This window comes from Natrix helvetica, assembly GCF_964273705.1.
Source record: "Natrix helvetica genome assembly, chromosome: 2".
In the NCBI taxonomy this organism is placed as follows: Eukaryota; Metazoa; Chordata; class Lepidosauria; order Squamata; family Natricidae; genus Natrix; species Natrix helvetica.
In genome coordinates, this window is record NC_138552.1 from 265,026,770 (window position 1) to 265,053,996 (window position 27,227).

The 27,227-nt window shown below is 44.6% G+C and overlaps 2 long non-coding RNA genes across 3 annotated transcripts in view; both read right to left on the minus strand.

Annotated features, from left to right (window-relative positions):
- The window catches only part of LOC309385901, a 216,433-nt gene that overhangs the window by 167,964 nt on the left and 21,242 nt on the right, over positions 1-27,227 (minus strand). The gene's annotated exons all lie outside the window — the stretch shown is intronic.
- Positions 16,530-26,890, minus strand: LOC309385900. 2 transcript variants are annotated; one of them, XR_014174304.1, is made up of 4 exons: positions 26,872-26,890; positions 26,621-26,759; positions 22,419-22,542; positions 16,530-16,726 (listed from the first exon to the last, which is right to left on the minus strand). It is a non-coding gene; the product is annotated as an uncharacterized lncRNA (long non-coding RNA). The 2 variants fall into 2 exon arrangements; XR_014174305.1 differs by lacking the exon at positions 26,872-26,890 and having other exon boundaries at positions 26,621-26,778.

The window sequence follows — 27,227 nt, forward strand, 5'->3', positions numbered from 1 at the left end:
GGAGCTGAGGGTGATGAAGCGCCACAGGAGATGTCTAGAGAGCAGGTGGAGGTCCTCACGCTCCGAATCTGATCGAACACAGGTAAGATCCTACTTGCGGACCTACCTTGTGGCATTAAGGGTGGCCAAACGTAGATATTGCGCCACCCTTATTGCGTCGGCGGATAACCGCCCTGCCGCCCTGTTTAGGGTGACCCGCTCCCTCTTGTCACAGAGGACACAGGGGGCACCCTTACAGGGCAGAGCAGAGGAATTTGGGGAATATCTGCAGGACAAAGTCGCTCAGATCCGGAGCAGATGGGCCCCACTCAGTGGACCAGACGGGCCGCCAACAGCGAGTCTTGTGAGACCATCCTGGGAGGAGTTTGATTCTGTTGCCCCCGAGGATTTAGATAGGTTGCGTGGACGGCTGCGACCCACCACATGTTTAATGGACCCGTGTCCCTCCTGGTTGGTACTGGCATCTTGGGAGGTGACCCGAGGCTGGCTTCTGGGCCTGGTGAATGCCTCATTGGGTGAGGGATCCTTACCAACCGCCTTGAAAGAGGCGGTGGTGAGGCCTTGCTTAAGAGGCCTTCACTCGACCCAATGGAGCTAGCTAATTATCGTCCAGTCTCCAACCTTCCGTTTCTAGCGAAGGTTGTAGAGAATGTGGTGGCGCAGCAGTTTCCACGACACCTTGACGAATCCGAGTATCTAGACTCACGCCAGTCCGGCTTCCGACCCGGGCACAGCACAGAGACAGCCTTGGTCGCGTTGGTTGATGATCTCTGGAGGGCCAGAGATAGAGGTTGTTCCTCTATCCTGGTCCTATTAGACCTCTCGGCGGCTTTTGATACCATCGACCATGGTATCCTATTGCGCCGGTTGGAGGGGATAGGAGTCGGAGGTACCATTTTGCGGTGGTTTGGCTCCTACCTCTCCGACCGGAGGCAATGTGTGTTGACAGGGGGACAGAGGTCGACCCCGAGGCCACTCACTTGTGGAGTGCCACAGGGGTCGGTCCTCTCGCCTCTCCTGTTCAACACATATGTGAAACCGCTGGGTGAGATCATCCGTGGTTTTGGGGTTGAGTATCACCTCTACGCTGATGATACTCAGCTGTATATTTCAACTCCAAACCACCCCAACGAGGCTGTCGAAGTGATGTCCCGGTGTTTGGAGGCCGTCGGGGTCTGGATGGGGGACAACAGACTTAAACTCAACCCCTCCAAGACTGAGTGGCTGTGGCTACCGGCACCTCGGTTCAGCCAGCTGATCCCATCGCTGGCCATAGGGGGCGAACAATTGCCCCCTGTGGAACGGGCGCTCAATTTGGGCGTCCTCCTTGATGCCCGGCTGTCAATGGATGACCATGTGGCAGCCGTGGCAAGGGGGGCGTTCCACCAGGTTCGCCTGGTGCGCCAATTGCGCCCCCTACTGGACCGGGATGCCCTACGCACGGTCACTCATGCGCTGGTGATGTCCCGCCTGGATTACTGCAACGCTCTCTACATGGGGCTGCCCTTGGGACGCGCCCGGAGACTGCAGTTAGTTCAGAACGCAGCCACGCGGGCTGTGATGGGGAGTACGAGGTACTCCCACGTAACACCTCTCCTGCGTGAGCTGCACTGGCTGCCTGTGGTTTTCCGGGTGCGTTTCAAGGTGCTGATTACCATCTTTAAAGCGCTCCATGGCACGGGACCTAGTTACTTGCGGGATCGCATCCTCCCACATACATCCCTGCGGCCAATACGCTCACACAGGGAGGGACTTCTCCTGGTGCCGTCCACTAGGCAATGCCAGCGGGCGACACCGAGGAGTAGGGCCTTCTCTGTGATGGGCCCAACCCTCTGGAATGACCTCCCCCCCGACATTAGAACCACTTCTGACCGAGCGGACTGAAGACCCACCTGTTCCGATTAGCAGGCCTGGCATAATTCAACTGTCCCTCCTGGCAAATGTATTATATCTGGTTATTTTAGGGGCTTTTTAATTTACTGTATTTGTTTTTAGGGGTTTGAATTTATTTTATATCTGCTTTGTACAGTTCTTTTAACTACATTTTAACCTCCTCCATGTCAATTGTCAACTGTACATATTTAATTTAATTTTATTGTATCCTGTTATATTTTGTATGAACTGTACACCGCCCCGAGTCCCTTGCGGGAGAGGGGGCGGTCTAGAAGCATTAAATATTATTATTATTATTATTATTATTATTATTATTATTATTATTATTATTACAAAATCCCTATCATTCAATAGTTTTAGTAAAAAGCAGCCTTACTTGGAACAGCTTAAACCTTGCAACAAAAGCTTTAATAACGTCAAACAACAGCATCTGCCTATCCCCCATTCATTGGGAAGGACTTGATAGGTAGAAAAATGTGCCAAATCTAGTCTAAATATTTGGCTGACTATCCAACAAACCAATAATAATAAGATGTTGATGATAGTGTTGATGCTATACTAGGAAGTGATATGAACTCAATCAGGGGTCCTCAAACTTTTTAACAGTCCCTCAGACTGTTGGAGGGCTGGACCAGCTGGGTGGGGGTGGCTAGGTGGTCATGTGGGTGTGGCCAATTTAGCAGTCATTTAACAATACACACAAATTAAACTTTAATATGTTCTGTTTCTGGGAGTGTTTTATTTGCTTTGTTTGCATGTTGCTCTTTTGATTGACTTTTCTTTTTACTACATATTTAGGAGTCTAGTGGTCCATTTCAGAAAATTCAGTTTTGTAGCAACCCTTCTCAGCCCCAAGGAGCTTGCAATCAACAAGTAGAGCAAATCAGGGAAGGCATTGTCTCTCCTTCTTTTGGGTGGGTGGGAGCCAAGGGATTCAGCCCAAGAGCCTCCTTAGAGAGGCAAAGGAGTATGTCTACTCCAGAACCTGGAAACAGGCAACTTTCAGCAACAACCTCCCACATACTTGGGACTGTCCTCTAACTAGGATGGGTTCCTTTTGTTCTCCCTCCACTGCTGCTCAATGCCAGAACAGAGAAGAAGGAAAGGGGTGCTTCTCCTCTGGGTTTGATTCCTCTGCCCCTTCCCCATTAGATCCCCATGTTTTGTTGTGACTGAAGGAGCAACTATGAGACCCAGGCAAATCCCTTCTGGCATAAGGGCCTTCTCTGCCTTCTTGGGCTGAGCTAGACTACCTAGTAGCCTGCTGCTTAATTGCTGAAGGAAGGGAAGATGAGGAATTACTAGACTGGCCTGTCTTCCCTCTCCCCCTCCCTGCCACCAATTTCTCTATTCAAATTATCTCTGGCTTCCTCTCAGCCCCACTCTTGATCAAGGAGCCCATAGCCTCAATCTGAAATCTACAAAGAGGGATAGGGGAGCACAGGAGATGTACTCGCATTTTCCAATTAAGAAAACTTAAAACGTACAAAGCTGCTTTTTCAGAATGCTGCACCAAAACTCTTTCCTTGAGTGGGGATGAGGATAACCACCTTTACTGCAGGGTTTCTGCTCCCATGCAAGCACGTCCACAGCAGAGGTGACATCTACAGGGCCAGAGGTTGGGGGTGGGTTTCGTGCCAGAGACATTACCTCACTGCCTCCTGACAGGCAAAGTAAAGGCAACGAGCCCTCTTTATTGTGAGGGCCTTCTGGCCACGTCAGGTCCCCTTTGGCATGCTCCCTGGGAACAGATATTAAACTTTAAGCAGAACTGGGCAACTAAGGGCAAGTGTTCTGAGGAAGGTGGGGAGAGGCATAGGTGGCATTCAGGGCAGGGAATTCAGCTGGTGTGAGGCACTTCAGGGAAGAGCCAGGAAGCATTCCAGGAAGCCTCGCTAGCCCACCCGCAGCTGCTGCCACTGTCCTGTCTGAAGGGTCACCATGAGCATCCCAAGGAAGGTGGGAAGTGGCATCAGTGGCAGCATTTGGGTCAGGGGATTCAGCTGGTGCAAGGAGCTTTGGGGAAGAGCCAGGGAGACTTCTGACGTTGCCATCTCCCATGTGCTGCCCTCCGTGCATGCCCATCTTTGCCAGCCATGCCATTTGGCCGAGAACAATGGGAGAAAAATTAAAATGATTTTTTTAGAAAAGGGTAAACTACTAAGACAAGGCATGGCATTATTATAGAAGACAGGTAGATATGATCCCCCTGACACATTTCGTGATGGAAAAATGGGGTAGGAAGAACCTTGTTAACATTTATAGATTGAAATACCCTTAACGCTGTTTGACTGGTGGTCAATACCAAAAATAAACGATGTAAAGAATCTTTGTGAAAAGTATTTGAGATTAGTCTCAAGTACACTTCTCCTCTAGACCATCTGGGTCATTTTAGTTTCTCTCCTTACCTGCTTGGTGCGAAAACATGAAGATGGCAACAAGGAGGAGAAGAGCCTTCATGGCTGAAGCTCAGAGCAACCAGTTCAAGAAGAAGGAGTCTCTAAGTCAGGTCAAGTGGGACTGGGCAGTTCTTTGCTGAGGCTATTTATGAAGCTTTAAGGAACACAAGGGTCAAAGGTGGCTTAAATTTTGGCAACCTGGAGGAATGACATGAGGAAGCCAGCAGAAATTCTAGGAAAGGAAGGAAGGTAGTAGCCAGTTAAAAATATTTTTAGGCTAATCAGATGTGTAATTTAGTGTAACTAAAGCAGTTATTGTTTATTTTGATTTTCCTCTCTCTGTCAGCCATCAGAGGGAGCTTCAGTACAAAGAGCATAACAACATGAAAAATGCTGTTACCAGGAATAATTATAAAATTTTAATAGTTTTAATGTTGCAAAGGTAATGCTATAAAAGGCCTATTTTTTCTCACATACAGTACCATTTGGTTATTTAAATACTGTAATGTTCAGAATGAACTTTCTCTGATCTCCAACTCTTTAAATCTTTTTCATTTAATAAATGCATATTTTAGGCCAAAGATTACTTATTATTTCTCTAATGTGAATGGGAGGAAATGTAGCAGAGTAACATTCAATATAGAAGTCCAGCTTCCTTCTTCTGTTTCCTTTTCTTCCGTTTAAAGCATTTCTTATAGGGGAATGGAAGGTGACCTCTCTAAATAAATTCAGCAAGCACCTTAAAATTTAGAAATACATTTGAATTCCTATGTTTTTAATACAATAGCTTATTTCTTTCTCTGGAAATACAATAAAACATTCTGCTTTCCATGTCTTATCTCTTTTTATAAATAAATCTTGATAGTGTTGCAAAAGAAATGTCCTTCTGGGTTCGGCTCCAAGTGGGGAAAAAGACACTGGAGACATGGAGCCTGCTTGGAAAGATGGTTTTAATGGTGGACAAGACCACATGGCTTGAGTCCTGAACAGAAAAGGTGATCACATGTTTCAATTTTGGGGAGAAGAAGAGGAGAAAAGGCTGAGATGCTGAGTCCCTGGTTTTAGGCCCTCTCTGGCCTTGGATCTTGAGTTTGTATTCTGATTGGTTGTCAGACTCCCATGGAGCCATGCAGGGGCATCTAGGCTGCGTTTTGAATCCAGGTTTGGTTGAGTTCTCAGATGCCATGTGGTGAGTGAGTAAAGGCTGATCAAAAAGGGAATCACCCAGTGAAGTGAAATTTGTCATTTTGAAGGTTCTTAATATCCAAAAAACAGGGAACAAGCAATTTCTAAATGAATAAGAAGGAAGTGTGTGAAACCAGTGTCTATTTGAAGGCTCGAATCCACATCTTGGCCACACCACTGGGACCCTCTGAATAGAATTCTTGTGAGTGATCCCTTTGCCTGGAGAGCAATTTCAAGAAGCTTGTTTATTAACCAGCTCTTCATTCCACCACACTTGTAGGCTCTGCAAAGAGTAGTCATTTCAGTCTGCCATTGCTTCCTTGTAAGTACCTCTTTTATCCATTTTCCAATATTTCATATATATATATATCCTTTGGTTCCCAAAAACTTGGTACATTTCATTTATTTTCTGAAGTAAATCTACAGGGCTGTCAAACTCATGTCGTCATGGCGGCATCACATGATCTATTGGGACTTTTTTCTCCTTTGCTAAACCAGGATGGGCGTGGCCAGCACGTGAGGCATCTGGCCCATCGGCCGGGAGTTTGACAGCTGTGATCTACAGGATTCCTGGCTTACTTCCCCTCTGTGGGTATCTTTGGCTCATTTTAGCTTATAGTCGCAATTGTCAATTTCAGCTTAGGCAATTGCATTTTCTCTCCTAAATTAGTGAAAAACTCAGAGCAGATCCACTTAATGCTATGGGCCACTCACTATAGAGAAATATTCCTATGATTGCTCCAAGAATGGTCTATTAACTCAATAATCTATCCTCAACGCTAGAAACGCAAGATCCATTCAAGGGATTAAGTACCCGCTTTTAGTATAGAATCGATTGAGTTGGAAGGAAACTTGGAGGTCTTTAGTCCAATTCCCTATTCAGGCAGGGAACCCTACACCATTTCAGACAAATAATTGTCCAATCTCTTCTTAACAACTTGTAGTGTTGGAGAATTCATAACTTCTGGAGGCAATTTGTTCACTGAGTAATTGTTCTAACTGTCAGAACATTTCTCCTTAGTTCTAGGTTGCTTCTCTCCTTGATTAATTTCCATTCATTGCTTCTTGTCCTGCCTTCAGGTGCTGTGGAGAATAGTTTGACTCCATCTTCGTTAGGGCAACCACTGAGATACTGGAACACTGCTATCACGTCACCCCTAGTCCTTCTATTCATTAAACTATTCATTAAACTAGGCATACCCAATTCCAGCAACCATTTTAAATATATTTTGGCCTCCAGTGCCTTGTTGCTCTTCTCTGCACTCAACATCTTTTTTACATTGTGGCAGTGGTGGGTTCCTACCAGTTCGCACCGGTTCTGGCGAACCTGTTGGACAATGAACCCGGAAGTAAGTTCCTGCCCCGCCCCTATCACTCACTTGCTCGCCCCTGCCGGTTCAGAAGCCACTCCATTGCTCGCTCACCCCCCTTTCCTCCTCTCAACGATCTTTTGGGAAGGGAAAAGTGGGGTGGGCAATCCTCCCTTTCCTCCTCTCAGCGATCTTTTGGGAAGGGAAAAGTGGGGTGGGGAATCCTCCCTTTCCTCCTCTCAGCGATCTTTTGGGAAGGGAAAAGTGGGGTGGGGAATCCTCCCTTTCCTCCTCTCAGCGATCTTTTGGGAAGGGAAAAGTGGGGTGGGGAATCCTCCCTTTCCTCCTCTCAGCGATCTTTTGGGAAGGGAAAAGTGGGGTGGGGAATCCTCCCTTCCTCCTGTCAGCGATCTTTTGCTAAGGGAGGCTTCTCAAAATGGGAAGCCCATCTCTTTGCACCCTTCAATCCATCTCTCTCTCCCTCTGACCTCCCCCAATGGCTCAGCTTGAAAAACTGGGGGGAACAGAGGAAAAGGAGGAGGAAGGAAAGGGGGGAGAGAAACGGGGGGAAGAGAGAGAGAGAAAGAGTGACACACAAATGGGGGAAGTTGGGGAACTTCCCTCTAAATACTGACGCCCTCTGCTTTTGGGGGGAAAGGAGAGGAGGGTCCTTGGTGATTTGTGAACCTCTACCCCCTATTCACCCTATCCCAGTTAAACCAGCTGGGTGTGTTACCCAGCCTTTCTAACGTCATTTGGGATCTTCTAACATCCCACTCCCACCCGGTCACATGGCTTGCAAGCCACTCCCACCCGGTCACATGGCAGGCAAGCCACTCCCACAAAGCAGGCCACACCCACAGAGTAGGTTCCAAAAATTTTTGAAACCCACCACTGCATTGTGGCAACCAAAACTGGATGCAGTATTCCAAGAGTGGTCTTTCCAAGACATTATTAACTGGTGTTAACACTTCACATAATCTTGATTCTATCTCTCTGTTTATTCAGCCTAAAAATGTGGTGGCTTTTTTGGCAGCTGTTGCACTTTGCTGGCTCATATTTAAATGCTTGTCCACTAGGACTCCAAGATCCCTCTCACGGTTACTACTATTGAGTCAGATACCATCTATTCTAAAGTTGTGCATTTGTTTTTTCTTGCCGAAATGTATAACTTTCTATTTTTATTGGACCTGTCTTCAGTTTGCCATTTTGAAGGTTCCAAAGCAATTCCCAATGGATGCTTTAAAGTGGGGGATATATTGTATACACAGGCTTATATTATAAACACTGGTTGGTTTTGTTCTGTTCTAGCTTGATTGGTAAGTTAACTATGACCAGATCATACAATACAATACAATAGCAGAGTTGGAAGGGATCTTGGAAGTCTTCTAGTCCAACCCCCTGCCTAGGCAGGAAACCCTATACCATTTCACACAAATGGCTATCCAACATCTTCTTAAAGACTTCCAGTGTTGGGGCATTCACAACTTCTGGAGGCAAGCTGTTCCACTGATTGATTTTTCTAACTGTCAGGAAATTTCTCCTCAGTTCTAAGTTGCTTCTCTCCTTGATTAGTTTCCACCCATTGCTTCTTGTTCTACCCTCAGGTGCCTTGGAGAATAGTTTGACTCCCTCTTCTTTGTAGCAACCCCTGAGATATTGGAACACTGCTGTCATATCTCCCTAGTCCTTATTTTCATTAAACTAGACATACCCAGTTCCTGCAACTATTCTTCATATGTTTTAGTCTCCAGTCCCCTAATCATCTTTGTTGCTCTTCTCTGCACTCTTTCTAGAGTCTCCACATCTTTTCTACATAGTGGTGACCAAAATTGAATGCAGTATTCCAAGTGTGGCCTTATCAAGGCATTATAAAGTGGTATTAACACTTCACTTGATCTTGATTCTATCCCTCTGTTTATGTAACCTAGAACTGTGTTGGCTTTTTTAGCAGCTGCTGCACACTGCTGGCTCATATTTAAATGGTTGTCCACTAGGACTCCAAGATCCCTCTCACAGTTACTACTATTAAGCAAGGTGCCACCTATACTGTACCTATTCATTTTGTTTTTCTTGCCTAAATGTAGAACCTTACTCTTTTCACCATTGAATTTCATTTTATTAGATAATGCCCAATGTTCAAGTTTGTCAAGATCCTTATGTATCTTAAGCCTGTCTTCTGGAGTGTTGGCTATTCCTGCCAGCTTGGTGTCTTCTGCAAATCTGATGAGTTCCCCATTTATTCCCTCATCCAAATCATTGATGAAGATGTTGAAAAGTACTGGGCCTAAAACAGAGCTTTGGGTAGTCCACTGCATACTTCCTTCCATGCAGATGTAGTTCCATTGAGGACTACACGTTGAGTATAGTTGGTCAGCCAGTTACGAATCCATCTCGTGGTGATGCTGTCTAAACCACATTCTTCTACTTTATCTAGTAGTAGGTTATGGTCTACCTTATCAAATGCCTTACTGAAGTCCAAGTAAACTATATCGACAGCATTCCTCTGGTCCACTAATTTTGTCACTTTGTCTAAGAATGCAGTAAGATTAGTCTGGCATGATCTGTTTTTGATGAACCCATGTTGGCTTTTGGCTATTATTTTGTTTACTTCTAGGTGTTCACTAATTCGTTGCTTGATTATCTTTTCCAGAATCTTTCCTGGTATTGATGTCAGGCTGATAGGTCTATAGTTTTCTGGATCTATTTTTTTCTCTTTTTTTGAAATGGGAAACACATCAGCTCTTTTCCAGTCCTCTGGCAGTTCCCCGGTGCTCCAGGATCTCTGAAAGATATAGTTCAATGTTCTGAGAACTCGTCTGCCAGTTCCTTCAGAACCCTGGAGTGGAATCCATCTGGTCCTGGTGATTTGAACTTGTCTAGGGAAGACAGGTGCTCACTTACCATTTTCTTCCCTATTTCAATTTGTGTTCCTAATCTGATTTTTGTGGTGCTGTTTTTGATAGGTTGGACTGTTTTATCCCTTTGTGTAAAGACGGATGCAAAAAAAATGATTCTGATTTCTCCCTGTTGCTTGTCACCTTCTTGCCACTTTCTCCCAGCAATGGACCAATTATTTCTTAACTTTTTTCTTGTTTTTAACATGTTGGAAGAAGCTTTTTTTGTTAAAAAGCTATAGATCATGAGAAATTTGCTGTTGTAATTGGGCACTTATACCTTCTTATACTAAAAATATAATCAAATTGATTTCTGTTCGTTTTGATTTCTGTATGCTTAATTGTGTGATATTTGTGTACATAGGTATTGTTTTTGGTTATATGAAAAAAAGTGTTAGCAATGAAGAAATGTTTAAATAGGCAAAAACTGACAGGCCATTTTACTGCTTCATTTCTGTTCTTCTGTTTCTATGTTTTCTTTCTTTCTCTCTCCAAGTGTTTTGATCTTGCTAGTATATTCTTATAAATTCAGATTGAACTTAACCATAAAACCAAATTTGTTTGTCTATTTAGAATTTTATTTTTGAAACACAGTTGTAGACAGCCCATCCAGGTTCTGATCCAATTGTATTGTTTTAAGTCAAGAGAAAATCCTGAGAGTGGTTATCCAAATTAGTGTTATGCTGTATGAGAGAGTTCATTGAAATCAACTGATTATTGTATTAAAAAAACCTTCTTCTTGACTAGCTTTCCTGGCTTGTTTGATGCTAAAGTCTATTAGATGTTTCTGGTCAGGGTCTACAAGCTACAATACTGAAGTTGATTGACCATGGAAGAAATCATGTGCCTGAGCCTTTAAACTTTTTGTGGAATATGTCCTGTGTATCATGTCAAAGAAATCTTTCAATCTAATTTACCTCACAGGATTGCTACTATGAAGATTTAGAAAAGGAAGTGCTATAAAAGTTGTCTTGAGCCCCTAGATAAAAATGGAATATAATTGTAACAGAGACACAGACATACACACAATATAGATTGAGAGAAATCATATGAGTTTCTCATTTAGAATATTTTCAATAGCTTGCTGAACAAATCATTGGCGAAAATCAAAGGGAAAATACAGAGCAAGAAATAATAGAAAAGATATAAAAGAAGGCACGAATGAGGAGCAAGAAGATAAGAACATTTGAAAATAAAATGCAGACAGATGATTCCTCTGGGACTTACAGTCACAAAGAAAAAGCAGACAAAGGGGCAGATCCCCCCAAAAGAACCACAAGATAGTAAGGGAGGGAAGGAGAACAGGGAAAAACCCTGGGGGAAGGCATCAGAATAATAAAAATGAATAATCTGAAGGAAAGATACTATAACCATAAAAACAGGAAAAAGAAAAAGAATCAGTTAGGAGAAAGGGGGAGAAGAAGAAAAATGATTTAAAGTGGAATTTGTGAGAGCCCAAGAGAAAATGGATAAAAGAGGAAGCTTGCTGAACAAATCATTGGTGAATATCTCTTTTCCCTAGAGAAAATTGGGGAAATCATCTATGTAATACCCAATACATTTGGTAGAAATACTGGAAAACCTATTTGGGCCTGGAATCAGCAGCTATGATGACTAAACAAGCAAAACTTTATATGATCAGAGAACAAACGTTTTATCATAATATTTGAATGGGCTGAACATTTAATGGACTAGGATAGCAATCAACCAGGCTCAGAGTCATCCAGGGATTCCTATGGAAACTTCCATACTTTTGCCTTAGCAGTGCTTTCAAAGTATCCCATGTGGCATCCCAAATGGATCCAATTTTGATTTAAAGAGTAATTTCTGAAAACTTTTATCCAAATATCATTTACATTTGATTTTTAAGCATTTTGTGTTATCTGTAGTTGTACATGTGCATATTGCACTGAATGACTTGGAATTCCAGTATTCTCATGAATGTTAGCTTAGTATGTGGCAATATCTGAATGGATGAACCAATGAATATCAATAATCATCTAAATAAAATTTGTGTTTTCAGTTTCTAGACTTGAAAACTAAAAATGCCCCTCTGTGCGCTTAGAAAATTCATCTGCTATTCATATAAGAGTGATCATTTTCCCCTACAGAACTCTTAGATATTCATTTTCCCAAATTTTGTAAATTTGTGTCCAAGCAAAGTTGACATTTACTATTATGGGGGAGGAGGAGCTTCCAACGATGGCGGTCGCCTCCTGAGCTCCGGAGTTGAACTATGGAGCGCCCGACCGGGTAAGGACTGCAACCGGCCCTATGACATCAGAGGGGGCTGAGAGTTGATAGCCCGACCACCCTGGCTTGTTTTGGGCCAGTTTTGGCCTTCCAGGGTGGTCGGTGAAGATCGGAGAGCAGGAAGGAGTTGAAGATCGTAAGCGGCAATCGGCTGGGAAGAAGCCTGTGAACATGGCGACGGCGCAGTGCGGCTGCGCGGGCAGCGCTGACGCCGGCAAATTTAAAAAAGCCGAAAAGCCGAAAAGCAAAAAGAGAAAGGAACAAAGGGAAGGAACCCCGGAGAGCCCCCAGAGAGCTACCGGAGGCACCGGAGGGTCATTACCAGCATCGGGGGCACAGGGAGGAACAAGGAAGGAGCAACGGAGTGCCGGAGAGCACCGGAGAGGCACCAAAGACATCGGTGAGGCTCTGGAATTATGGCTGGGATGATTTGGAGCCTGGAGGCCACTGGAGATCATGGCTTGGGGATATGGACAGGCTTGAGCAGCCTGAGCAGGCACTTGGAGCCATGGACAGGTCTGAGCAGCTGCCCAGCCTAAAACAATCAGGACAAGAAGGGCCCCCCCCCACCCATTAAGGAATTTCTATTCACCTGGGGCCATTTGAACCATCTTTCTCCCATTTACCATCTTTGCCTCTCCCCACCATTTGCGACACTTGACTACCTCCCATTTCCCCCCCTCCCTCTGAAGTTACCATCTAGTTACCATCTAGACATTATTTACCATCTATTTACCACCTATTACTTACCATCTTCCTCTGAAGTTACCAGACATTACTTACTATTATTTACCATCTAGACTTTAAGACTCTGGTCCTTCATTGAGACCCTAGCCCTGCCGGCTATGACCTATCAACTTTGTTTTATCAGTACCTTACCCTATTGGGACTTTTAATAACGTATTCGAGGTTAGACTTGCTCCGCCTGCGGGAGGCCCCTCTCTCGCAGGCTTGGCCCTTGGCTCTTTCAAGGGCCCGCCTCGAGGACGGGTTCGTGGACCCCGAGAGGTGCAGGAACCGGAAGCTAAGGGGATTTTTAGTAAAATGTTTTTTATCTTTTTTAGGGGGTCCCAGGGTGGGGGGGAGGGTTAATCAGACCGGGAGGAGGGCCAGAGCCGGACAGACAGGTGAGTCCAGGAAGGACGGGGATGCGGTGGAGGGGGGGAATATAAAGGTCACTAAAGCAGAGGGTTGTCCTATTACAACGGTCGCGGGGAGGAGGGGATGCGAGGACAGGATAAGATCCCAAGGTCGGTTGGGAGACCGCGGCTGTTGGTTACGCCCGGTCGCTTGTACCAACCCCTGCAGTCTAGGTGGACAGGTCCTACAGAGCCAGGGCCTGCGGCTGATGCTTTGCAACGCAAGGTCTGTCACCAACAAGGCCCCCCTCATTAATGAGTTGATCTCAGAGGGGGAGCTAGACCTTGCAGGGATAACGGAGACCTGGTTGGGCCACGAGGGTGGTTTACCCCTCGTGGAAATGTGCCCACCGGGTTTCCGTGCATTCCATCAGCCTCGGGCCCTGGGTAAGGGTGGAGGGGTGGCGGTGGTTATGCGGGAATGTTTAGAGCCGAGGGAGTTCACTGTCCCTCAGATACCCGGGTGTGAGTCCCTTGGTGTGAACTGGGGCCCAGGGAGGCAGTGGGGCTTGCTGATTGTATACTTGGCTCCTCGCTATGCATCAGCAGCCCTGCCCGAGCTCCTCGAGCTAATCTCAGCGACGGCAGTTGAGACTCCCAGACTTTTGGTCATGGGGGACTTCAACTTGCCGTCAACGGGAGCGGCTTCCGAGGTGGCTCGGTAGTTCATGGCTTCCATGACGGCCATGGACCTGACCCAATTAGTGCAGGGCCCCACTCACGAAGGGGGCCACACACTGGACCTCATTTTTGTATCTGAACAGTGGACGAGTGATCTGGGAATAGGGGATTTAGTCATCACGCCCCTGTCATGGTCAGACCACTCATCCCTCCTGCTGGACTTCCCTGGTGCTATCCCCCACCGCGAGGAGGCGGAACCAGACTCTATAAACTGGTACCGCCCCAGGCACCTGATGGAATCTGATAGATTCCAGACGGAGCTTGGGCCAATTCCTGTAGCCTTGTCCCGCTCCCGCTCCGAGGACCTGGTGACCGCCTGGAATAGGGCGACGACTGGGGCCTTGGACCGGGTTGCGCCTTTGCGACCTCTCCTGCGGCATCGACCCACCCGGGCTCCTTGGTTTACTGAGGAGCTTAGGGTGATGAGGCGCCACAGGAGACGTCTAGAGAGCAGGTGGAGGTCCTCACGCTCCGAATCTGACCGAACACAGGTAAGAGCCTATTTGCGGACTTACCTTGTGGCAATAAGAGCGGCCAAACGTAGACATTGTGCTGCTCTTATTGCGTCCACGGATAACCGCCCTGCCGCCCTGTTTAGGGTGACCCGCTCCCTTTTATCGCAGGGGGCGCGGGAGACACCCTTACAGGGTAGAGCAGAGGAGTTTGGAGAATATCTTCAGGACAAAATCGATCAGATCCGGAGCGGGTGGGCCTCCGTCAGTGGACCAGACGAGCTGCCAACAGCGAGTCTTGAGAGACCATTCTGGGAGGGGTTTGACTCTGTTGCCCCCGAGGATTTGGACAGGTTGCGTGGACGGCTGCGACCTACCACATGTTTAACGGACCCGTGCCCCTCCTGGCTGGTACTGGCAGCCTGGGAGGTGACACGAGGCTGGCTCCTGGGCCTGGTGAACGCCTCATTGGGTGAGGGATACTTACCTACCGCCTTGAAAGAGGCGGTGGTGAGACCCTTGCTCAAGAGACCTTCGCTCGACCCAATGGAGCTAGCTAATTATCGTCCAGTCTCCAACCTCCCCTTCGTGGCGAAGGTTGTTGAGAATGTGGTGGCGCAGCAATTTCCACGACACCTAGACGAATCCGACTATCTAGACCCACGCCAGTCCGGCTTCCGACCCGGGCACAGCACTGAGACAGCCTTGGTCGCGTTGGTTGATGATCTCTGGAGGGCCAGAGATAGGGGTTGTTCCTCTATCCTGGTCCTATTAGATCTCTCGGCGGCTTTTGATACCATCGACCATGGTATCCTATTGCGCCGGTTGGAGGGGATGGGAGTCGGAGGCACTGTTTTGCGGTGGTTCGGTTCCTACCTCTCCGACCGGAAGCAATGTGTGTTGACAGGGGGGCAGAGGTCGTCCCTGAGGCCACTCACTTGTGGGGTGCCACAGGGGTCGGTCCTCTCGCCTCTCCTGTTCAATGCATATGTGAAGCTGCTGGGCGAGATCATCCATGGTTTTGGGGTTGAGTACCACCTTTACGCTGATGATACTCAGCTGTATATTTCAACCCCAAACCACCCCAACGAGGCTGTCGAAGTGATGTCCCGGTGTTTGGAAGCCGTCGGGGTCTGGATGGGGGACAACAGACTCAAACTCAACCCCTCCAAGACTGAGTGGCTGTGGGTACCGGCGCCTCGGTTCAGCCAGCTGACCCCATCGCTGGCCATAGGGGGTGAACAGCTGTCCCCTGTGGAGCGGGCACGCAATTTGGGCGTCCTCCTCGATGCCCGGCTGTCAATGGAGGACCATGTGGCAGCCGTGGCAAGGGGGGCGTTCCACCAGGTTCGCCTGGTGCGCCAATTGCGCCCCCTACTGGACCGGAGTGCCCTGCGCACGGTCACTCATGCGCTGGTGACGTCTCGCCTGGACTACTGCAATGCCCTCTACATGGGGCTTCCCTTGGGACGCATCCGGAGACTGCAGCTAGTTCAGAACGCAGCCGCGCGGGTTATTATGGGAAGTACTCATTACTCCCACGTAACACCTCTCCTGCGCGAGCTGCACTGGCTACCTGTGGCCTTTCGGGTGCGTTTCAAGGTATTGATTACCATCTTTAAAGCGCTCCATGGCATAGGACCTAGGTATCTGCAGGATCGCATCCTACCACACACGTCCCTGCGACCTATCCGCTCACACAGAGAGGGGCTCCTCCTGGTGCCGTCTGCTAGGCAATGCCAGCGGGCGACACCTAGGAGTAGATGCTTCCCTGTGATGGGCCCAACCCTCTGGAATGACCTCCCCCCAGACATTCGAACTACCACCGACCTCCGTTCCTTCCGGCAAAAGTTAAAGACTCACCTATTTCAATCAGCTGGCCTGGCACTTTCTTAGTTTTACCTCCCGGGGATTTATTCATTTTAATTGGGTTTGGGGTTTTAATAAGCTTTTAATGTACTATATTTATTATTCTATATACAGTCTTGCAACCTCCTCCACCTACGTATTTAATTATTTAACTGTTTTATGTATGTATTTTATAACGCATTTTAGTGACTGTACACCGCCCCGAGTCCCTTTCGGGAGAAGGGGCGGTCTATAAATACGAATAATAAATAAATAAATAAATAATAAATAAATAAATAAATAAACAAAAAAAGTGTGAAGCACTTGCAGTACTCAATGTAATACTAGGTAATTTTGACTTAATCACATGGAAGTTATACATTTGTCAAGTTATTAATCTCAGTTTGGTCAAGTTTTTATAATTAGTATTTAAACCCAGTTTGATACAGTAAAGGAATATAATAATTACCAATTGCTATTATAGAGCTTTAATGTACCGATAAATAGGTTAAACAATTATCTTTTTCCAGATTATATATTCAATCAAAATGTTTGTATCTCAGGAGAATTGCTTGCACACCTTCCAGCCACCTTGTTTCAATTTCTTCTTCGGAACTCTTCAAACTATTCAGAGTTTTCCTGATATTTTATACAGGACCTTGGCGCGGCCTATAAACATATTTTTAAAGAAACAAGAATTGCGGATTTAGAAATGAGTGAGAATCATAAATCAGCAGCAGATCAATTTTAAAAATGCTAGTATTAATAGACAATGTTCTATAAAAGCCTACAATAGTATATTGTTCTAGAGTTATTAACTTATTGTATACTTTTTCATTTGTTATATACCTTATGGCGGGGGTGTCAAACTTGTGTCATCAGGCAGCATCACATGATGTATCCCCCTTTGCTAAACTGGGCAATGGAATGGCCAACGTGTAATACATCCAGCTTACAGACGGCGCGTTTGACAACCCTGCTCTATGGGTTCAGTTGCTCTCATCCCCAGAAGCAGCATTTGTTCAGAACATTTTTTGATATATAAGAGAATTATGGTTATGATGGGAAATAATACAGCTGACTTGGGGGAAAAATTCAAAATAGAAGGATGAAGGAATGAGAGGGGAGAAGCCATTCATTGATCAATTATTTTAAAGAACTCTGTGTGAAAGCACACAGGACAACTAAAGAATGGAGTATGAGAAAAAGACTTAATGGTGAAGATGGACAAATCTCATCATAATACTTCAAAGTTATTTCAAACGATAGAAAAATAATTTCTCAACAGGAATGTAGAAAGAATCAATAGGCCAATACAGTTTTCTTATTGGAGATACATATGTCTATATTTGACATTATATTTGTCTATGAAACTGGCTGAACGAATCCCTCCCTGACTCCATTGTCACAATAAGGGACTATCTGGTCTGATTGTGAAATCCGTAGAGGAGGTGGAGTTGCTATCTTCTATAAAAAGTCCCTAAATCTAAAAAATATTCAAGTTACCCATGAACTCGCTCTTCCTGCGACCATTGTCTGCAAGCTGTCCTTAAATACCACACTTAACTTCTTAGTATCTTACAGAGCCCCTGATTATGCCATCATACATGCGAACAAGATAACTTCACTACTAATGTGGGCTATCTCCTGCCCACACCCTCTTACCTCTCTTGGTGACCTCAATCAACCTCTTATTAATTGGACCCTAAACAAATGTACAACTGAACCCATACGTGCAACCCTGTGCAATGCTGTTATTAGTCTGGGACTAGATCAGCGGTTCTCAAATAGTGGGGCGCGCCCCCCTGGGGGGGCGCGAGGCTCCGTAAAGGGGGGCGCGAAGGCTCCCTTTCCATCTGGGTGCAACGGCGGCGAAGGCGTGGGCGAAGCATAATATATCCCACCTGGAAGTGGCAGCACTTCGGACTGTGGATTTTCATTGGAGCCGCGGGCTGGAGCTGTGCAAGAAGCCTGCTCGGGCGGGGGTGGGAGGGAGGGAAGCATGGGACCGCCCGTCTTCGCCACCGCGTAGCTCGCCTCCCCGCCAGCAGCTCCACCGCCAGCATTCCGTCTGGAAGCGGAAGCGCAACAGCCGCTGTTGGGGAAGGGACAAAGGGGCGGTGGTCGCCCGATCTTGCCACCGCCACCCCTTCGCCCCTGGTAACGGCGACTGTTGTGCTGCTGCTTCCAGCTGGGATGCTGGAGGAGCTGCTGGCAGGGAGGGAGGGAAGAAGGGGAGGAGGGAGTAAGGATAGACAAGCAAGAGGGAAAGAGGAAAGAAGGCAAGCAGGCAGGAAGGAGGCAGAAGGAAGGAGGGAAGAATGGAACTGGAAGGGAGGCAGGGAAGGAGGGAGGGAGAAAGGAAGGATAGGAGGATAGGGAAAGAGGAAAGAAGGCAGGCAGGCAGAAGGGAGGGAGGTGCAAGGAAGGAAGGAAGCATAGATAAGCAGGAGGGAAAGAAGGCAGGCAGGCAGGGGGAAAGAGGAAGGAGGGAACTGGAAGTGAGGCAGGAAGGAAGGGAAGGAGGAAGGGAGGGTGGAAGGAAGGATAGATAAGTAAGAGGGAAAGAGGAAAGAAGGCAAGCAGGCAGGAAGGAGGCAGAAGGAAGGAGGGAAGAATGGAACTGGAAGGGAGGCAGGGAAGGAGGGAGGGAGAAAGGAAAGATAGGAGGATAGGGAAAGAGGAAAGAAGGCAGGCAGGCAGAAGGGAGGGAGGTGCAAGGAAGGAAGGAAGCATAGATAAGCAGGAGGGAAAGAAGGCAGGTAGGCAGGGGGAAAGAGGAAGGAGGGAACTGGAAGGGAGGCAGGAAGGAAGGGAAGGAGGAAGGGAGGGTGGAAGGAAGGATAGACAAGTAAGAGGGAAAGAGGAAAGAAGGCAAGCAGGCAGGAAGGAGGCAGAAGGAAGGAGGGAAGAATGGAACTGGAAGGGAGGCAGGGAAGGAGGGAGGGAAAAAGGAAGGATAGGAGGATAGGGAAAGAGGAAAGAAGGCAGGCAGGCAGAAGGGAGGGAGGTGCAAGGAAGGAAGGAAGCATAGATAAGCAGGAGGGAAAGAAGGCAGGCAGGCAGGGGGAAAGAGGAAGGAGGGAACTGGAAGGGAGGCAGGAAGGAAGGGAAGGAGGAAGGGAGGGTGGAAGGAAGGATAGACAAGTAAGAGGGAAAGAGGAAAGAAAGCATGTGACTACGGTGGGAGACGAGGAAAGACCGGTGTGCTATGATATGCAGAGGTGTACTTATAACAATTTTATAGACAAATGATACTATTTACAGTCGCGCGGGGGGGGGGCGCGAAATGTTTTCTTCTTCCTAGGGGGGGCATGACAGAAAATAATTGAGAAGCACTGGACTAGATCAACTAGTAACTAACAACACTTGACTCAACAACTGCCTTGATCTCATCTTCTGCAACAATTTAAACTCAATTTATGGACTACAAAGAAAGAATCCTTTTCCAACAGTGATCACAGAATGATTGACTTTTGTCTCAATATACTGTATTTTTCGGAGTATAAGACGGACCTTTTTTCCTCAAAAAAGAGGCTGAAAAACTGGGTGTGGTTATACACCAAATACAGCATTTTTTGCCTCCGTAAGCTCTGCCCCTTCACAAAAATGGCTGTGCATATCCTTATGGAGGCTTTCAGAGAACTCCTGGTGGCTGTGGAGAGCAGTAATGAGCAAAAAACAGGCCGTTATTCCCGACCCCCCAGATCCCAGCAGCACTTTATAAGCCTCCATAAGGCTATGCATGCAATTTTTTTGACAAAAAACGGGCCCATTTTCGCAAAAAATGGGGCGTTTTTGGGAGGTTTGAAAAGTGCAAAACCTTTTTTTCTCCCTTTCAGAAAGCTCTTTAACTGATTGCTGAAATTCATTTGATTAAGTGCTATCCCAGCAGAAACAAAGTCTTAGGTGATGCAGAATGCCAGTGATTTCTTTCTCCAACACATGGATAAATACACCTGGAAAGATCTACCTACCTACTCTCTCTCTCTCTCTCCCTCTCCCCCTCTATCCACCTACGTACTTACCTATTCTATCTCACTCTCGCTCTCCCTACCCATCTACTGTATTTCTCTTTCTCTACCTATCTACCTACCTACCTACCTACCTACCTATCTACTCTCTCTCTCTTCAGTTTGACTGAAGGGTAGTGGAAATTTGCCAAACCTTTCTGTACTGGTAGTGATGCCAGCCTGTCGACACCCCCATACTGGTATGGTCCCCTGGCCTGCCCCCGCTCACTCTCCCCACCCACCCAGTCACTACTTGCTCGCTCTCTTGCCTAGCCTGTCCACACCATGCTTGCCCTGGCTGCCTACCTGTCTGTCACTCACTGACTTGCCGATCACCCCACCTCTGAGAGCCCTATATATATTGCAGCCACCACGTGGCCCACTACCTTTATTGGCTTGGGTCTCACATCGTCTTATTGACTTCCTGATCTCTCTGACTTGATCCTTGCTGACTTCACAACCTGCTTGCCCTGCTGTGTTACTGCTGCCTCCTCCTGTGGCTACCTAAAGGTAAGTAAGCCTATGGCTGTGAGTTTGCAGGGCGCAGATGCTAGGGGACAGCAAGAAGCTACCAAGAGTGCCGACAAGCTTCGCTGTCTATGCAAGCCCGGACTGACTGAGGCCTCCTTGCCACCACTCCCTGGGCTTGCATAGACCACGAAGCCTGCCAGCACTCAGCAGATAACTTTCCAGAGCATGTGGGGGGCAGGAAAAACCAACGCAAGTACCGTCAGGCTTGGGGTCTAAGCCTGGGGACCTGGCTGAGGCTTTACTTGCCGCCACTCCCCAAACTCATGTAGACCATGAAGCCTGCTGGCACTTGGCAGGCGACTTCATGGAGCACGCCAGGGAACAACAAGAACCACGAGTGCCAGTGGGCTTCACGTTCTACATGAGCCCAGGGACTGGCTGAGGCCTTCCTTGCTGCCAGTCCCCAGGTTCACATAGATTCTGAAGCCCACTAGCACTTGGCGGGTGACTTTACTGGGCTGCAGGGCAGCAAGAATCACTGAGAGCGCCTGTGAACTCCGCAATCTATGTGGTAAAACAGATCCCATGTGAAAAAATATTCAAAGCCAACAGGCTTGAAATTTTGGCCTTAGACAACTTAGAACTACATTGCCTTGGGTCTGCCCTAAGCGTAGTACATAAAATTATCTGCTACAATGTCCTACCTGTCAACAACTTCTTTAGCTTAAACCACAATAATACACGGGCAAACAATCAATACAAACTCAAAGTAAACTGCTCCAAATTCGATTGCAGAAAATACGACTTCAGCAACAGAGTGGTCAATGCCTAGAATGCACTATCTGACTCTGTTGTTAGATCTTCCAAGCCCCACAACTTTAACCTTAGACTGTCTAAGGTTTAGACTGACCTCAACCCATTACTAAGGGTGTAAGGGGCATGCATAACTGCACCAATGTGTCTACCATCCCTGTCCTAATAATCCTTTTCATTCATATCCATTTTGTGTATTCAAACCCATGTTTATACTTATATATGTTATCTGATTCAGGCTTGACGAAATAGATAAAAAACGTTCTCTAGTGGATTGGGGTAAAAGAATGGAAAATGATAAGAGCATCATATTATTATAACATCAGCTGTTCCCTTTTTGTATAGGAATCAGCCTGGAGCCATTATGCTCCCACAAGTGGTTTAAGACCAACCACTCTTAAATTCTGTTAATCTTTATTTAGTGCCAAAATAGCACTGATCATTAGTTGAATAAATTCCTGTGCATGGACATGAGCAATTAATTGGAACCTAACATGCAGCCTTGATCTTTTTGCATCTGATATGTAGATGTAAAGAATAGATATGGGTATTGGTAAAGCTATTAGGCTGCCCAGCTAGAGACCAATTCTGGGTGGTTTATATTACTGAGAATAAAAAACAATAATAAAGAGACTACATAAATGTGGAGATACTAAGTACAAAACCCAAAACCCCAAGGGCTGTAGAGCTCCTATCAGGAGCCTGTAGAAACAACCAGGTTCTTAAATACTTCCTCAACCCCATTACATCAGAGAGCTATCCATCTTAAGAAAAAGAAAAAATCCAAAGTGATTTTAGTAGTATTTAAATTAAAAATGTTTTATTGGCAACTAAAACTATTGCATTTATAATGCTGCAAAGAACATCAAAAATTACTTCTTTAAATATTTCTCTTTTTCCTTCTCTTTTTTATCTTTCTTTTATTTTTATCATTTTTCACTTTTTCTTTAATTTTTCATGATTTTTTTATCTTTCCTAGATTTATGTCTCCGTAGTTTTAAATCTTGCACTGCTGCATTTGTTTAGAGCAGAATAAGAGATTCAAGTATATAATGCTGACTTACCATTTACAGCAAACCAGTCCACCAGCACAGTCTCCTGATTGCACACCAGGAAATGGACATGCTAGTCTACAGGAGCCACCACTTTGGAAACAAGCAATGTTAGCAGGGTCGCTTTGGCCAGTTACTGCATAAAAAGGGGGAGAAATACCATTGGCATTTTGGAATCTGTATTTATTTATTATTACAAATCATATTTTATTCTTTTCATAAATGTTACATGTTTCATGATTTACATTCTTTTTACAAATAATAAGAAGAAGCCCCAAATATTAGGAACACTACTTGAACACTGTTGGCATTGACAAAATCCCTATCATTTAATAGTTATAGTAGAAGGCACCTTTACTTGGAACAGCTTAAATCTTTTGACAAAACCTTTAATAACTTCAAACAACAACATCTGCCTATACCTAGTCTAAAATTCTGGCTGACTGTCCAACAAACCAATAATAATGATGATGATGGTGTTGATACTGTACTAGGAAGTGATATGAGCCCATTCTCACCTATGGAAATTGGATGGCTATATAGAAGCTGCTAGTGGAGATGACAGTGTATTGGCTCAGCTATTTAAAATCCTAAAAGATTATGCTGTTAAAGTGCTGCACTGCAGCAAATTTGGAATACTTAACAATGGGCACAGGATTGGAAAATTTCAGTTTACATTCCAATCCCAAAGAAAGGCAATTTCAAAGAATATTCAAATTACTAGGCAATAGTGCTCATTTGACAAGCTAGCAAGGTCCTGCTAAAATCCTATATGCAATAAGTGAACTAATCATTTACCAGATGTATAAGTTTGGTTTTGAAGAGCAGAGGAACTAGAGATCAAATTAATAGCATTAACTGAATTATGGAGAAACCATCTATTTGATTATACTAAAGCCTTTGATTGTATGGACTGCAAAAGTATGGCAAGTTCTCAAAGAGATAGAAGTGCCACATGACCTTACCTTCTCCTGTGAAATCTGTATGCAGGTCAAGAAGCAACAGTTAGAAAACGACATGGACTAATCAATTGGTTCAAAATAGAGAAAGGAGTACTAAAAGACTATATATTGTGATCCTGTTTATTTAACTTATATGCAGAGTACACCATGCAAAATGCTAAACTGAATGACTCACAAACCAGAATTAAGATTGCCAAGAGACATATCAACAATCTCAGATAAGCAGATGATCCTACACTAATGGCAGAAAGTGAAGAGGGTAACGGGGGTGAAAGAGGAGATTGCAAAAGTTAGCTTGAAACTAACATTAAAAGCTAAGGTCATAGCATCAGCTTCCATTATATCCTGGCAAGCAAGTAGAAGGGGAAGAAATGGAAGCATTGACAGATTTTATTTTCTTGGACTGCAAGACCACTTCACATGGCAACTGCAACTATGACATTTGAAGACTCTTGTTCCTTGGGAGGAAAGCTATGCAAACCTAAGCAGCATATTAACAAGATAGACATCACTTTGTCAACAAAGCTCAAATACTTTGCCTAACAAGTGTATAGCATGTAGATAAAAATGCAGCTAAGTACCACAAGCATTTCAGATTTTTGAGTTAATTTTTGTGTATGAATCAAAAACCTCTCAAATGAAGCTGGCAGACAAAAAGCAATGATGAATTTAAAATAAGATTGTTTTATTTATTGAATGGATTTATGTGTCACCATCTCATCTAGAAGTGACTCTGAATATTGAATTTAAAAGAATTTAATAAACTAAGATAGAATTAGAAGGACAACCGTGAGAAGCTGCAAAAAAATATACTCAGTATTGTTTACAATTACCATTCACCGTATAATTCATATAATTCATATCTTAATTCCTATAATGTATGCTACCAGCTATATTTCATGTTTCCATCATTTCTGCAACTGCTTTACTTTCCTCATTAAATTCTGAGGCTAGAACTAACCTCTTCTATGAAACTATTCCATCAGAAAGTGAAGGCCCTTAGAAAAGCTGGAGAATTTAAGAGAAGTTTTCAACTAGTTGATTTTGAAGGGTTTCAGAATTACCTGGTGGGGGAGGGAATTAGAAGCAGATAAACCTTTCATGGGGGGAGAAAACTGGGGAAATCAGGAGGCAAATTTTGGATTTACTTAAAAAAAAACCTCATGTGTTAAACAACATAGCATTTTAATAGTAGAGCAACTAACAAAAATGTAAATTTATTAGGGGAATCATTCTTCTATAATAATGCCATGAATTTTCTTAGCTGTTTGACCTTTTTTTTTAAAAAAAATATCATTTTTCTTTTTCTCCAGTCATATCTGAGAGGGATACTGTTGGAAATATAATAAATAACATAAATAATATTTTGTGAGTGTATCTTCAGACATTCATCTTGAAAGATTGGCAGATGATTCTTCCCCTAGGTATAATAATGTTTAACAATACAAGTTTTCCTACTTTTCAGGAGATATCAATGCTTTATTCTATTGGATTTGGCACATCCAATAAAATATGTCCATTTTGTCATTAAGCAGAACAAATCTTTGTTCAGAGACCTGCCTCGGGATTAAAGTCTGAAGATAAACTAGAAGAAGAATAGAATAGAATAGAATAGAATAGAATAGAAGTCATGTGATTGGACACACAAGGAACTTGTCTTTGGTGCATATGTTCTCAGTGTACATAAAGAAGAATGAAATAGAAAAAATCCATCAAGAATCATAAGATACAACATAAGATACAACACTTAGTGATAGTCATAGGCTACTAATAAGCAATCAAATTATACTAGGAAACAAACAATATCAATTTTAAAGATACAAGTAACATGGTTATAATCATAAGCGGAAAGAGATAGGTACTAGGAAAGAAATAGGTACTAGGAAGGAAGAGAAGAATAATAGTAATACAGTCTTAGTAGATAATTTGACAGTGTTGTGGAGATTGGTTGTTTAGCAGAGTGATGGCATTTGTGAAAAAAACTGTCCTTGTGTCTAGTTGTTCTGGTGTGCAGTGCCCTATAGAGTCATTTTGAGGATAGAAGTTGAAACAATTTATGTCCAGGATGTGAGGGGTCTGTAGATATTTTCTTGTGGGCTCCTGTGCTAATTGTACAGGTATCTGATATGATTTTGCCTAGCTTCACCTGCTGCTTCTTGTCTGTTAGGAAGCTTATGATCCATTTTCAAGTGTGAACTGGTACAGCTAGCTGATTTAGAAGAATATCTGGAATGATGGTATTGAATGCTGAGCTGAAGTCTACAAAGAGGACCCTTGCATAGGTCTTTGTAGATTCAAGATTTTCTGGGATGTAGTACAGAGCCATATTAACAGTGTCATCTATCAATCTATTTGCTTGGTATGCAGATTGCAGAGAGTCTAACAGCAGATCTGTGATGGTTTTCAAGTGGGACAGCATTAGCCTTTCAAAAGTTTTCATAACTACAGATGTTAGAGCAACTGGTCTGTAGGAATTCAGTTCCTTGATTGTAGGCTTCTTCGGCACTGGGATGATAGTAAAGTGTTTGAAGCAAGAAGGAGCATAGCACATCTCTAGTGATTTATTGAAGTTTCGGGTGAAGATGGGAGCCAATTGGTCAGCAAAGACTTTTAAGAAAGAAGGAATTATCTTGTTTGGGCCTGGAGCTTTTACTGGCTTTTTTCTGGGAAATAGATCTTGCACTTCCTTTGCTGTGATCACTAGAAGTTGTGAACCCAAAGGGATGGGATCAGTTGTAGTAGGTTTGGCTGTTTTGGTGTTTCTGAGATGGGGTCACAAGGATGGAAAGCTGAGTCTACCTTAAGCTGGTGAGCTTTTAACTGCCAAATAGCAAGCAGCTGGCAGTCAGCAGAAGTAGCCTGCAGTACTGCACTCTAACCACTGTGCCACCATGGCTCAAGATATTATTTTATCTTATTTATTATATTTCCAACAGTATCCCTCTCTAATCCCTAATCTCAGATAAGATGGGGGGAAAGAAGAAGGATTTATTTTGCAAAAAGAGCAAACTACTAAGACGGCATGGCATTATTATAGAAGACAGGTAGATACGATCCCCCTGAGACATTCCTTGTTGAAAAAATGGTGTGGGAACACCCCTCTTACCTTTTGTAGATTGAAATACCCTTAACACTCTTTGACTGGTGGTCAACACCAAAAATAAAATAAGTAAAAATTCCTTGTGAAAAGCATTTGAAATTACTCTCAAGTACACTTCTCCTCAAGACCATCTGGGTCATTTCAATTCTTACCTGTGACTGCCTGGTGGGAAATCATGAAGATGGCAACAAGGAGGAGAAAAGCCTTCATGGTTGAAGCTCAGAGCAACCAGTTCAAGAGGCAGGAGTCTCTAAGTCAGGTCAAGTGGGACTGAGCAGTTCTTTGCTGGGGCTATTTATGAAGCTTTAAGGAGCAGAAGGGTCAAAGGTGGCTTAATTTTTGGCAACCTGAGGGAATGACAATATCACAATTACATTGGCATTCTTTTTTTAAAAAAAGCTACCTTCTGGTGGGCTGTTTCCTGAAAGGATTCAGGATTGGAGGAGAAAAGAGGTGGTTTAAAAACTGCCTTCCTGAGTTTCGGAACAAAGTTCAGTCAGTTAAGCATTTCCTCTCCAGCAGAGATTCAAATGCAAGATGTGAATGTCATTCCTTTGCCCTTGCTGTTATTTGGCATTGAAAGATGTAATCCTTCTATACATCAGATTCTAGATATTAAAATGGCAACCATAGCAGATATCCCCCTATTTTGTAGACGTGTGTTAATATATGCCACATACGACTTCAGCAACAGAGTGGTCAATGCCTGGGATGCACCTGACTGTTGTTACATCCTCAAACCCCCATAACTTTAACCTT